This window comes from Azolla caroliniana, unplaced genomic scaffold (assembly GCF_043228905.1).
Source record: "Azolla caroliniana isolate FFs.n. ecotype wild unplaced genomic scaffold, voAzoCaro1.0.p SCAF_4, whole genome shotgun sequence".
Taxonomy (NCBI): Eukaryota; Viridiplantae; Streptophyta; class Polypodiopsida; order Salviniales; family Salviniaceae; genus Azolla; species Azolla caroliniana.
The window spans coordinates 6,812,260-6,827,621 of NW_028230439.1; positions in this window are offsets into that span (position 1 = coordinate 6,812,260).

A 15,362-nucleotide genomic window follows, 5' to 3' on the forward strand; every position below is an offset into this window, starting at 1 on the left:
GGAAGAGATGACCATGGCCACCACAGAGATGGAAGCTTTATATAACAACTCCCGCACCTCATGACCTTCATTCAGTTATTTGAAGCTTTTGATGAGATTTCCCCACTGAAGATGAAAATTTTCAGATGACCACAGAGATTGACGCTTTATATAACTCCCTCAGCTCATGGCCCTTCATTCAGTAAGTTTCAAATCTTAGATGAGATTCCCCCACTCAACATGAAAATTTTCATAAACTATATAGCTTCTCTTGTGTCTCCCATTCAGTGATTCGAAGCGAGAGAGGGGGCAAATACACCTCAAAGACTTGGGCGATCACAATTTTTATGAAAATTTTCATAAACTATATAGCTTCTCTTGTGTCTCCCATTCAGTGATTCGAAGCGAGAGAGGGGGCAAATACACCTCAAAGACTTGGGCGATCACAATTTTTATGAAAATTTTCATAAACTATATAGCTTCTCTTGTGTCTCCCATTCAGTGATTCGAAGCGAGAGAGGGGGCAAATACACCTCAAAGACTTGGGCGATCACATTTTTTTAAGTGTTCGATTTTACCCAGAGTTGTGGATGGACACTTTGAGCACGACCCATGCAACTTGTTTTGTAAGCCTAGGTTACACATTGAAACCTAAGCTCATAGACTATAGTTTGACGACTCTACCATTTAAATCAAGCAAGATTTTCTTCACTCCATCTCACGAAGGGAAAAAAGGGCCTAGACCTAAAGTCTTTGCTTTGTTGTTCATCTTTCTATCTTATATGCTTTTCTCAAAGAACATCCAATGCTTGCTGCTTTAGGCTTTACCCAAGGTACACGAAATCAGGAAGAAAGCAACAACTAGGCTCTTTGAATAGGTAACATTGCACATATCATGAGGTATCTTAAAAGTCCAAAAATTTATAAGATACTAACCGTATGTCTTCCCTTCCCCCGTAATTAGCTCAATAGTTTACCACTTCATCAACAATTGGTTCACAATTTCAATCATTTCATACGCTCCCGGCCTTGAAATAAGTCAACATCACTACTTCCTTCCTACAATCAAAGGCCAAAGTTGACCAACATTGTTGTAGACCTCCATTATAAGCCACTATTAACACTTAGGGATCATCATGATGTACTGACCTCATTATAGACAATAAGTGTGGTGATGTGAAAGAAACCAACTATTGCAAGGACACCTCCTACGCACAGGCATCCATGCGAGTAGGCGTTGTGATGACTCTATGGAGCACCAAGAGAGCATTCTTGCCCAATTTCATATTTGGTTTTAATTCCTCTAGTATCATTTCAAATGCCAACATTGGTCTTTGTGGTCGCAGACTGACACATGACTTCTTTTTTTTGGGGTTTATACTTAACTATAGTGGGGGCTCTCTAACCTTGTCATGCTAGATTATTGATGACTCTTTGATTGTTAATGGTCACCAAGAACAATAGGTTTTATTCCCAAGTTCTTCTTATTCTTGTGACACTCTTAAGACTTTGTGATCCCATCCACAATGTGGACACATGGCATTTAGTTGAAACTAGGATATTAGATATTGAACATGTTAGTCAGTTGAGGTGGCGGGTTTGTTATAAGGGGGGATTCTTACCTATTCGTAACATTGACAATTGGTTAGTTGGTTGTAATACTATAATTGTTTGCTCACTCACTCACTCACTCACCATATAGAGGCCTTAGTAATTGCTTTAAATTTCCTTTTGGGTGGCCCCCACTACCTACTTCGATGATGCCACATATCTCTATGGAGTGTGTACATAGTGCATATCATCATTCATGTTGGTGAAGTGGGACAACACCTATCTCTTGTTGTTGCCACACATAACAAGATTTAATGGTTAAATTAGGGCCTACCATCCATGAGATCTTGGAGTGATATGATAGTTCTTAATAGTGAATCAAGAGTCTACAAATGAGGAGAGTGTATAATTATGAAATGAGAGTTCCTAATAGAGAATCAAGAGTCTACAAATGAGGAGAGTGTATACTTATGAAACACGAGACTAATAGTGAAGAGTGGCAGTGGCGAAACGAGAACTTAGTGTGGAGGAGCGTAGGAAGTGAAGCACGAGTTATGTTTTGCAACAAGTACCATGGTAGCCAAAGTCTTATATGGTTTGTCAACCAAATTAAAATAGTAATAGAGTGATATTCTTACCAATTTTACTCTCAATTCCAAGAAGTTGGGTGATTTGAGTGTGACTTGTGCATTTAGGCCCTTTCGACATCTTCAACTAGAATAACTCTTTCTACAAAATGTATGCCAAAGAGTTTAATACTACACAATGACACATAGGTGTCCTAGCTTTTTCTGCAACTTCGTTGAAGAAGTTTTGTTGAACACAACGTCTTTGATTTGTAGAGGAAGCTAGAGTCATATGGTGCTCATAATCATCATCTTTTGCTTGAAAATGTTTCCAATCATTGAGTAAAACCTAACCCTAATATTGATGATGATGATTATGATGATGTGCCAATATATATGTATATCTTTGCTCTTTTGGGGGTCCTTTGGCCACCCAAGCCAAGCCAACCATAACTAGGAAACACACACACACACACACACACACACACACACACACATGGAGAGAACAGAGCATTCAATGCTTGAGAGAGAGAGAGAGAGAGAGAGAGAGAGAGAGAGAGAGAGAGAGAGAGAGAGAGAGAGAGAAGGGGATGCTTGTGTGGAACCAATTTGCATTGGCTTTCGGATTACATATTAATTGGAGGAAGTATAGTCTCATATCATGTACTGAAAGGGATTTGGAATGTTTAGGATGGCAAGGATCCATGGTGAAGAAAGGCTCTATTTTTCAACACTTGGGCTATGCATTAAGAATGAATGTTACAAATGGTCAATTGATAGAACAGATGTCTAGTAAGTTGAGGGATAAGTTCATGTATTGGAAATCACAATCTTGGCCATTTCATGTATGTTTGAAGGTTGTACAATGTATTATGGAACCTATGATATTATATTACTTGCCATTGCTGCTATGGACAAAGAAGGCTTTGTATTCTATTTTGCAACCTCTTCGATATTTGTGGTGGAAGAAAAGGGATAAGATGGGAATCACTTGGGTTGCATGGAATCATCTAGCAACTCCTAAGCGCTTGGGGGGAGCTAGAGTATTGAACTTATCTAAGCATATGATGGCTCGTAGATTTTCATTATTACAAGACATGTGTTCAAACTCACAACCATGGATATCTATTGTTCAATATTTCATTGAGAACAAGGGTTTAACACATGGGAGGACAACAATTAAGGCTTCATGGTGGCAATTACTAAATGAATGTATTTCACTTAGGATTCTGGGCTCTACATGTGTTCAACACTTGGTTACCTCATGGCAAGAAGCACTCTTGTTATGTGTATGGAAACCATTATCTAGTAGAGAGCATTGTAATTCTTTGCAAAAAGAGTTACTTGTGTCTTCTCGGTTATTATGTTGGCCAGGAAAGGAGAGATTACACTCTCAATTTAATCGTTTGTTTCGTTTGGGGGTCAAAGAGGTGGGAGATATAGTTGAGGGTCCATCTCAAAGAATTTTGGAGTTTGTTGAAGCACGACAATTATTACGCATTTCGTCTAATTATGGGTTTATTTGGCAACAACTACAAAATATTCCATTGGTGCAAGGTCCCTTACCTCTACAAATAGGAGAACAATCGTGGATTGATTGGTGTTTAAAGCGTCAAACATCATTGTTACAAGTGACTACTAATCTTTTGTATCATTGCTCTATTGAGTCTCTTGGATGGTTATTAGGGGGTTATCATCTAAGGCTGAAGAAGAATGGAGATTACACAAATATGATCATGGGTGGTGGCAAATCTTACAACGTAGTTGGCATTCTAAATTGCCACTTGTAGCAAAGGTCTTCATTTGGAGAGTTTTGATTGGAGGATTGCCTTTGGGATTGTTGAGAATCAAGCTCAACTTGGTCTATTGTGTGAACTCACCTTGAGAGTGAATAGACACTCCAATGGTCAAGAGTCACCATTATGTCACCACTTTGTATCCTAGCATTTAGTGTGAGTCATAGAATCATATTCTATGACACATAACTTATAAACTTTCACATTCCCCATGCTCCATGAGTCTTGTAGTTAATGAAGAGAGAGGGTGACTACATAAAGCCCCTCCTCCCACCTTGTATCATGTCGGGTCTTTCTCCTCTGTTAATATACTAAACCTTGCGTATACTCTGTGTCTCTTTCTTTCTCTCTCTCTCTATCTTACACACACACACACACACACACACACACACACACACACACACACACACACACACACACACACAAACACACACACACACACACACACACACACACACACACACACACACACACACACACACAGAGTTCACACAGAGTTCACACCTATTCAGCTTCACAAGAATCCATCTCTTGATTCTTTACATGGTATCAGAGCGATTTGGTAGCTCGATCTAGCCCATTCGCCTCATCGTGATCGTGTGTTGTGCTCTACGCCCACGACCAAGAACCGGCTCATAACTATCGTAGCTTCACTACATAGCTCGCATTCGAAGAGAGAAGAAGAAGAAGAAGAATCGACATAATGAATACTCAAATGGGGAGCGCTCTCCCTACCGAGAAGTTGGATCGAAACAACTTTGCATCTTGGGAGTACAAGATGCACCAATACCTTGTTGGAGCTACATCAAAGGAGCTACATCAAAGGAGCGCATGAAGACCGACCCGCCGAAGCGGCTCTCGGATATGCGACACGGGAGCAAGCCGCAAGCCGCAAGCTGCAAGCCGCGTGATGTATTGTTTGGCAACATGTGTTCACGACCACATGCTCGGTTACATTCGAGAAGCCAAGACACCAAAGGAAGCGTGGGAAAATCTACGAAAGATTTTCACCGCCAACACGACCGCGAGGAAGCTTCAACTCCACCAAGAGTTGAACAACATTCAACAAAGGGACATGTCCATCACGACATACACCTTGAAGATCAAGGAGCTTTGCAACTCACTCGGCTCAATAAGTGTAAGAATAGATGATGATGAGATGGTGCAAATATGCCTCGGCGGCCTTGCACCACGGTTCGGCACGATGTGAACCGTCGTTCTAGCACTGGAGAAATCTCCCTCCTTCGAGCTCCAATCAATGCTATTGATCGAAGAAAACCACGGGCCTACAAGGAGCAATGAGTCGGAAGGCCACATGCTCTACACACACTCTAATGGAGGAAGAGTACGCGGACGAGTGAGAAGCCGATTCGGCCAAGGACAAGGCGGACGAGGTCCGACCTACGATAACAACTTCCAATTTCGGCCGCAAAAAGGAGGCCAATGAGGAACCTTCGCAAGAAGGGGGAGCTTCCAATCCAGCCCGAGCCGTCAAAACGCAACCGAATGCGGATATTGCGGAAAGCTCGGCCACCACGAAGAAGAGTGCCGAAAGAAGATGCGTGAATCGGCTTCCACAAGCCGACAACTCACGAATTACACACACAACTCCGACTACGAAGATCGTGGCGGAATATATGCACACAACTTCGACCGTGGCAAAATGTACGGGCACAACTCTGACTACGAAGATCGTGGCGGAATGTATGCGCACAACTCCGACCGTGGCGGAATGTTCATGATGAAACATAGAGCAAACTCTATGTCGGCCGCTACCTCAACTAGTGCCTCTGGTCCGGAAGACGTATGGTTCGTCGATTCCAGTGCCTCGAACCATATGACATCACATCAAGAATGGTTCCGAGAACTTCGAGAGCCGGAGCGACCCGGTTATATCGAAACCGGAGATGACACTACGCACCCGATTCGGCACATCGGCAATGTTCCGTTCGGAAAAGAAGGTAAGAAAAATTACGTTAAAAATGTCTTGCATGTACCGACCATTACGAAAAATTTGGTCTCCGTCGGCCAAATTGTAGAGCAAGGTATGCAAGTTCGATTTAATCAAGGCGGTCGCTTCATCGAAAAACAGGGCCGACTCATTGCACGCGGACGAAGAGAGGGCCGAATGTTCATTCTCGACCCACACGAGATGAAATCGGCCATGTTCGCAAAGGGCATGAAAGCCGACTCCGACATAGAGTTGTGGCACAAGCGAATCGGCCACATCAATCTCAACAAACTAAAAGCAATGAAATCGAAAGGGGTCGTCATCGAACTCCCGACATTCAAAGAAAAGGAGATTGAAGGTGTATGCGAAGCGTGCCAATTCGGCAAGCAACACCGACACCCATTCCCGAAAGAGCGGAACGTGAGCAAAGGTCTACTTGACGTAGTCCATTCCGACGTATGGGGACCAGTGCAGACGGTTACATTCGGCGGATGCCGATATTACGTGCTCTTCATCAACGACTTCTCTACCCGATGTGGCAAAAGAGCGAAGTGTTCGGACACTTCCAAAATTTCAAGAATGAAGTCGAGAAAGCCACGAGCCGACATGTACGATGCCTTCGATCGGATGGCGGCAAGGAGTACTTCTCGGACGATTTCACGACGTATCTCCGAAAGGAAGGAATTCCGCGAGAATTCACTTGCCGACACACTCCGCAACAAAACGGAGTAGCCGAGCGCAAAAATCGGCACATCCTCGAAGTAATGCGGGCCATGATGAATGAGAAGCATATGCCCAAGTCATATTGGGCCGAAGCTGCAAATACGACCGTCTACCTAATGAACCGGTGCACAACATCCGGCATGCACGAGGTCACTCCGCACGAAAAATACTTCGGAAAGAAGCCGGACTTATCGCACATCCGGATTTTTGGCACGATAACGTACGTGCACATCCCCAACGAGAAGCGTCAAAAGCTTGACCCGAAGTCGGAGAAATGTATCCTCGTAGGATACTCATTAGAGCAAAAGGGGTACAAGTGCTACAACCCCTCAACTCGAAAATCTCGAGTAAGTCGAGACGTCGTTTTTGACGAGTCTGCATCCTGGTATGCACCAGAGACAACTCCAACTCCGACACCGCTCGACCTAGAATTCGCTGAACAAGAGATCGAGGATGAAGATTGCCTTATGCGCATATTCGAAGAAAGTCTGATCACAACCCGACTGAGCGGACCACAAGAGCCTTTGAGCGATCAAAGCACATCACGGCCTAGCCCGAAGATGGACAAAGGCAAGGCGAAAATGGCGGAATATGAAGACGATCTCTTCGACGACGATGAATCGACTCACTCACTCGATAGTGAGTTCAGTGGTTTCGAGATACCAATCGGAGCTAAGAAAGCCCTCATCTCTGCAAATGAAAAGCTCCGCCGATCCTCGTGAAAAGAACCTCGTAAGCCGATTTGGCTATAACGATTATATGGCATACCATTACACCTTTATGATGAAGGTAGCGACAGTACGGGAGCCGGAAACCTTTTCAGAAGCCGCGAAGGACCCGCGATGAATTGAAGCAATGAACGAGGAGATGCAGGCACTACGGAAGAACAAGACGTTGGATCTCGTTCCCACCTCACCACACAAAAAGGCGATCGGATGCAAATGGATCTACAAGGTGAAGTATAACACCGATGGCTCCGTAAACCGCTACAAAGCTCGACTCGTAGCGAAAGGATACGCTCAGACGCATGGCGTCGACTACGAAGAGACCTTTGCCCTAGTGGCAAAGATGACGATGGTGCGGACCGTAATTGCGATTGTCGTGGCGAAAGGGTGGCACCTCCATCAAATGGACGTCAAGAACACCTTTCTATAAGGCGAATTAGAAGAGGAGGTGTACATGATCCAACCACCCGGCTTCAACTCGAGCACCCATCTGAAGGCTGTTTCCGACTCAAGAAGCCACTCTTAGGCCTCAAGCAAGCACTGCGTGCTTGGCATTCGAAGATAACGCAATATCTTCATCAAATCAACTTCCGTATGTCAAAATCGGACAACTCCCTCTACATACGAAGCGATTCCACAAGTCCGATCATCATCATTTTATATGTGGATGACCTAGTCATTGGAGGTGAGCATCTCGTCGAAATCAATAAAGTCAAATCCCTCCTTTCCGACAAGTTCGAGATGACGGACATGAAGGAGCTCCACTACCTCGGCATCAAGGTAATTCGGACTCCGGTCGGAATCATGATCTCTCAATGACACTACATCCTCAACTTGTTATACAAGTTCGGGATGGTTGAGTGCAAATCCGCGGCAACCCCACTCGATCGTAATCTCAAACTAGATGCAAACTCCGGCACCAAAGCATGTGAGCCGACTCAATATCGGCAACTCATCGGGAGTCTCATCTACCTCACGATCACACAATCCGATCTCAGTTATCCGGTCGGTCTCCTTAGCCAATTCATGCAAACACCGCGTGATACTCACTTGGATTGCGCTAAGCGAGTTCTACGCTACGTGAGCGGCACAATGGATTGCGGCATCCTCTATAAGACCACGATGCCAATATGACTCGAGGGGTACACAGATGCCGATTGGGCTGACTATAAAGTTGATAGAAGATCAACCTCCGGATTTGTTTTCTCCCTCGGCAGTGGAGCAATATCCTGGAGTAGCAAGAAGCAGCCTACCGTCACTCTTTCGAGTACGGAGGCAGAATATAGGGGCGCAGCCGTATGGCTCAAGAGGATTTTGAAGGATCTGGGCGTACCCATCAAGGATCCGACTTCCCTTTACTACGACAACATGAGCAGTATCTATCTGGCTTGGAACCCGGTGTTCCACCCGCGGACAAAGCACATCGAAGTGTTAAACCCAGTGCTCGGCCACAACCGAGGAATAGGATCAAATCACAGAAAAACAGGAAATACAAAAATGCACGAAGACAATAGAGAGAAGAGTACACAGGATATTTTACGTGGAAAACCCTAAGTGGGAAAAACCACGGGAGTCCTCAAACTCCAACTATCACTATAAACAGAGATGTACAATGGTGAAGCTACAAGGCAACAACCTTGAGCTCACTGTCTTCGCCACAGGTGGCGGTAATACACAGAGGCAACGACCTCTTCGTCTCTCTCTCTCTCTCTCTCTCTCTCTCGGCTGCTCACTTAGCTCCCACTAAGTGGAAAACCAGAAAAATGAGTAACAACATACAGCCAGCAGCACTAAACAGTTTGCCCTAAGTCATATTTATACACATATGACTTTCGGACTATTTACAAATATAGCTTCAAAGGGCTCTTGGAAAACATATTCACAAATACGTCCCCGCATCCGGATCTCTCTCCGGGTACATTCGTCATCCGGCTCCGTAGCCGGGTCTTCATCATCCGGTTCCGAAACCGGGTCTTCATCATCCGGTTCCGTAACCGGGTCTTCATCATCCGGTTCCGTAACCGGGTCTTCATCATCCGGTTCCGATACCGGGTACTCCTCATTCGGGTCTTCATTCCCGATTCCCGGACATCTGACCATCCCATCAGGAGGGACCGTAATCCCAACAAACTCCCCCTTCACTTCGGCATGGGATGTCTTTCCAGTCCGACCCTCTTCCGGCATGCTTCCAGCTTGTCGGGTGTGAGCACCTTGGTCAGCATATCCGACCCGTTCTCGTCCGTGTGGATCTTCGTCAGCACGAACTCCTTGTCTTCTATCCTTTCCCGGATCCAGTGGTATCTACGCTGGATGTGTTTCGTCCGGGAATGGTAGGCCGCGTTCTTCGCAAGGTGGATGGCACTCTGACTATCGCAGTAGAGCCGGTACTCCTCCTGCCGGATACCAAGCTCTCTAATGAAGTCCTTCATCCATATTATTTCCTTGCCGGCTTCAACAGCCGCCATGTACTCCGCCTCCGTGGTTGACAACGCAACCGTCTTCTGCAACCTCGACTGCCACGAAACGGCTCCCCCTGCATATGTCATTACATACCCAGATGTAGACCGGCTGGTATCCGCATCAGCCGACATGTCCGAATCGGTAAATCCATCGAGTTCGGGCTTACCGGAGCCGAATCGGAGGCACATGTTCGAAGTGCCCTTTAAGTATCGGAGTATCCATTTGACCGCGTTCCAGTGCTCCTTGCCGGGATTACTCATATACCGGCTCACCACTCCGACTGCGTATCCAATGTCCGGTCGGGTACACACCATTGCGTACATCAAGCTCCCGACGGCAGAGGCATATGGTATCTTCATCATATCCTCCTTTTCAACTTTTGTCTTGGGACTTTGCTTGCCGGATAACTTGCAGTTTGCCGGGAGGGTTGACCCGACCGGTCTTGCTTCCGACATGTTGAACCGGTGAAGCACCTTTGTCACGTACTTCTCCTGTGACAACCACAACTGCTTCTTCTTCCGGTCCTGGATGATGTGCATCCCTAGTATTTGCCTCGCCGGACCCAGGTCCTTCATTGAGAAGGTTCGGTGAAGCGCTTTCTTCAACATCCGTATCTTGACCTGGTCCCGTCCGACGATCAACATGTCGTCCACGTACAGGAGGAGTATTAGAAAGTCTCCTCCTTCGAACTTCTTCACAAACACGCAGTGATCAGACTGCGTTTTGTGGTACCCTTCGTCGGTCATGAAGGAGTCGAACTTCCGGTACCACTGCCGGGGAGCCTGCTTCAGTCCGTAAAGGCTCTTCTTCAACCGGCATACCAGGTGCTCCTTCCCTTTCTTCTCGAATCCTTCCGGTTGCTGCATGTAGATCTCTTCTTCGAGGTCACCGTGAAGGAATGCCGTCTTCACGTCCATCTGTTCGACCTCGAGGTCCATGCTTGCCGCTATGCTCAGCACCGTCCGGATGGAGGTCATCTTCACTACCGGGGCAAATATCTCGTCGAAGTCGACGCCCTTCTTCTGCTGGAACCCCTTCACCACGATCCTGGCTTTGTATCTCGGGGGGTTTCCGGCATCTCCCGGTTTCAGCTTGAACACCCACTTGTTTCGAAGTGCCCGCTTTCCTTTCGGCAACTCCACAAGTTCATATGTGTGGTTCTCATGCAGGGAATCCATCTCCTCCTGCATGGCACTTAACCACCTGCGGCTATGGGTGTCAAGCTTTGCTTCTTCAAAACTCTCCGGCTCCCCCTCGTCGGTTAGCAGCACGTGCTCTGGTTCCGGAAATCTCCGGGGGGCCCTTCTCTCTCTTAGAGGATATCTCTGTTCCGGAGCTTCGGTAACCGGCTCCTCCGTTTCCTCTTCATCCAAATCCATTTCGGGATCGGGGCCGGTTCCAGTATCAGTTTCATCTTCCTCGGCCGGTTCTGTTTCTTCACCGTCTTCGGCCGGATCCTCGAGTGCTAACCGGTCCCTTGCCGGTCGGGACTGCTCCTCGTAGAGTTGATCCTCACCGGTCGACTTGGAGCTCTTCATCTTCTTCTCCGACTCCCAGTCGGCGAGTGTCTTGTCCTCCATGAAGATGATATCACGACTCCGGAATATCTTCTTGTCGACCGGGTCCCATACTCGGTAGCCGAACTTGTCATCGCCGTAACCGAGGAATATGCATGGCCGGGTCTTTGGATCTAGCTTTCCTCTCCGGTCGTTTGCCACATGCACATATGCGAGACACCCGAACACCTTCAGGTGCCGGTAGGACACTTCCTTACCGGTCCACACTTTCTGTGGCGTGTCTCCATCCAGGGGTACTGAGGGTGATCTATTTATCACATATGTCGCCGTCGACATTGCCTCAGCCCAAAATCCCTTGGGTAATTTCGCATGTGCTAGCATACTCCGGACCCTCTCCATTATGGTCCGGTTCATCCTCTCGGCCAACTCGTTCAGTTCCGGCGTCTTCGGCACAGTAAACTCGAGCCGGATTCCCTTCGAGCGACAGTACTCCTTGAACTGCCCCCGGTATTCCCCTCCGTTATCCGCTCGTATCGCTTTCAGCTTCTTGCCGGATTCCCTTTCCACTCTCGCGTGGAGTTCTTTGAAGACGCACAACACTTGGTCCTTTGTCTTCAACGGTGCCGTCCACAGCTTCCGGGGAGTACGGAGGCAGAATATAGGGGCGCAGCCGTATGGCTCAAGAGGATTTTGAAGGATCTGGGCGTACCCATCAAGGATCCGACTTCCCTTTACTACGACAACATGAGCAGTATCTATCTGGCTTGGAACCGGTGTTCCACCCGCGGACAAAGCACATCGAAGTGCACTATCACTTCATCCGAGAGCGCGTTTTGGCTGGCGATGTCGACCTACAACACATTAGCACCAATCTTCAAACGACCGACATCTTCACTAAAGCCTTAGGAGCCGACAAGCTATGACAATTCATGACCGATCTCGAATTGACGATCCCTGACCTGCCAAGCTTGAGGGGGAGTACTGAAGACACTACGCAATAACGCGTAGATTCTGCAACCGCGCACTACGCAATAACGTGTGTATTCCGCAACCACGCAACGAAGCAGTGAAGAGCTGATCTACCGCGCAAAGCCGCAAAGAAAGACGCAAGCCGAAGCATAAACTTCGCAACTACGCACGCAAGCTGAAGCATAGACTTCGTAACTTCGCACAACGCAAGCTGGAGCACGGATTCCGCAACTCCGCATAAAGCGAGTCGACGTGGACTCAAGAACGTGAGTTGAAGCGGATTTCGGATAACATCTGAAACCGACCCGACTTGGGCTTGAGGGTGTGTGTTGAGAATCAAGCTCAACTTGGTCTAGTGTGTGAACTCACCTTGAGAGTGAATAGACACTCCAACGGTCAAGAGTCACCATTATGTCACCACTTTGTATCCTAGCATTTAGTGTGAGTCATAGAATCATATTCTATGACACATAACTTATGAGCTTTCACATTCCCCATGCTCCATGAGTCTTGTAGTTAATGAAGAGAGAGGGTGACTACATAAAGCCCCTCCTCCCACCTTGTATCATGTCGGGTCTTTCTCCTTTGTTAATATACTAAACCTTGCGTATACTCTGTGTCTCTTTCTCTTCTCTCTCTCTCTCTCTCTCTCTCTCTCTCTCTCTCTCTCTCTCTCTCTCTATCTTATACACACACACACACAGTTCACACCTATTCCGCTTCACAAGAATCCATCTCTTGATTCTTTACAGGGATTAGCTCTAAAGCGTCGTGGAATAACAATGGGTAATTGCTTTTTTAGCACTGTTCAAATGGAAGATAGTACTCATCGATTTATACAATGCCCGATTGCTTCTCAAATTTGGAGTTACATTTCTCAAATTTGGCAAGTTTTATCATGGTGTTATTTGACACCTAGACGGTGGGTGTTTGCACAATTTACACAAGTGAACCCAAAGTTAGAGACGGAGATTGTTTTTCTATTTTTGAGATATTGAGGATTGCGTCATAATTGGAATATGCACAACGCTTTTGTATTTGATGGTAGACATGGAGTGAAAGCATATCTACGAAAGTTGAGGGGAGTACTAATGTGGCAATTTTCTTTATTGGAGCAAGTGGAAATCCTTTCCTCGATGGAATGTTCGTCTTGCCTATTGGCAATTCAACATGTTCCATTACCCATGTAGTGTAGTTTAGTTAGTGGGTGACCATACTTCATGGTCACAACCATTGTAAGTAGTGTTTTTTACACACATTTATTAATATAATTGTGTGTTTTCACCCGAGAGAGAGAGAGAGAGAGGGAGGATTAAGACCACTATATGCTCGTTCAAATGTGGTACAAATTAAGATAGGGGATGTCATTTTTGTAGACCCAACCAAGGTTATTGAGTTATGTACTACTCATTTTAAGAATTTGATTGGGCCAAAGTTGATTATAAATGAGGACGTGTTGAAAGCACGACAAGAGTTTTATAATGTAATTGGGAGTTTCATGAATACAAATATTTGTCAAGAATTGGATGCTGATTTTGAAGAAGGTAAGGTGGAAAAGGTATTGTTACACCTTCCAAATGGTAAAAGCCCTGGTTGGGATGGTGTTACAAATGAAGTTTTTAAGAAGTATGTTGGCATGCTTAAGAGTCCATTGACACAAATGTTTCAACAATGTTGGGATTCTGGTTTCATGCCTTAGAGCTAAAAGGTGGGCTTAATCAAATTGATATCAAAGGTACCATCTCCGGATTTCATCAATGGAGGCCTATTTGATTGATGGGAGGGTTGTACAAAGTGTTTGCAAATATATTATCCAATAGACTTCAGAAGTTCTTACCTCAACTTATTCATCCATCTCAATATGGTTTTATTACAGGTAGAAATATATTGCATAATGTTTTGAATGTTCAAATGACATTTGATGGCTCGTAGATTTGCATTATTACTGTCACGGTCACACCAAGCGTGGATTAGGACGAAGCACAGATGATGGGGCTACAAACGACGAATGAACTTGGAGCTAGATGTGACAAGGCTAGGAACTCTAGATGTTGTGAGCGACATGAGGGCATGAAGACAGAAATAAAGATAAAGGAGACAAAGATGAGGCGAAACGGGAATACTAGATTGATGTGTCAATGATTGGTGCTTCCAGAAGGGATTCAACACCAGTCATTGACACATCAATCTAGTATTCCCGTTTACCTCATCTTTGTCTCCTTGATCTTTATTTCTATCTTCATGCCCTCATGTCGCTCACAACATCTAGAGTTCCTTGCCTCATCACATTTAGCTCCAATTTCATCCGTCGCTCGTAGCCCCATCATCTCTAGTCCGTGCTTGGTGTGTCCGTGACAATTACGAGATATATGTCAACGAGATCAACCATGGATATCTATAATGCAATATTTATTGAGCATGAAGGATTGGTGCATAGGAAAACAAAGATTCAAGCATCCTGGTGTTCATTACTCAATAGAAGTATTCCTCTAAAGATTCGACATTCTGTCTGTGGACAACATTTGGTAAGATCGTGGCAAGATGCATTATCTCTTTTGAATGGGGACCATCAAGTGATCGAGAATATTGTAATTCATTACAAAATAAATTGCTTGTTTCTTCTCAAGTGTTGTTTTGGCATGGGAAAGAGAAGTTGAGATCTCAATTCAATCGTTTATTTCAATTGGGGATTGTACATTTGGAAGATGTGGTTGATAATGAATCTCAAAGGTTGTTGGATTTTGACGATGACAAGCGATGGTTATGTATTCCCCCAAATTATGGATTTATTTGGGAGAAATTACAAGATATACCATTGTTGCAAGGATCTTTGCCATTGAAAACAAATTTTGCACCTTGGGTGGATTGGCAATTACAAGATGGTACATGCTTGTTATAGGTCACTACAAATATATTGTATCATCATGCGATGCCATCATTATCTTGGCTACCTCCTAAAGTAGCGAAGTTGTGGAATGTATATAAGTCAGATGCAAGGTGGTGGAAAATATTGCAATGTGGTTGGCATTCCCATCTACCATTTCGTGTAAAGGTATTCATATGGAGAGTCATGATTGGTGGGCTCCCATTAGGTTCGACACTTGTTTCTTTTGCACCGTTCCATT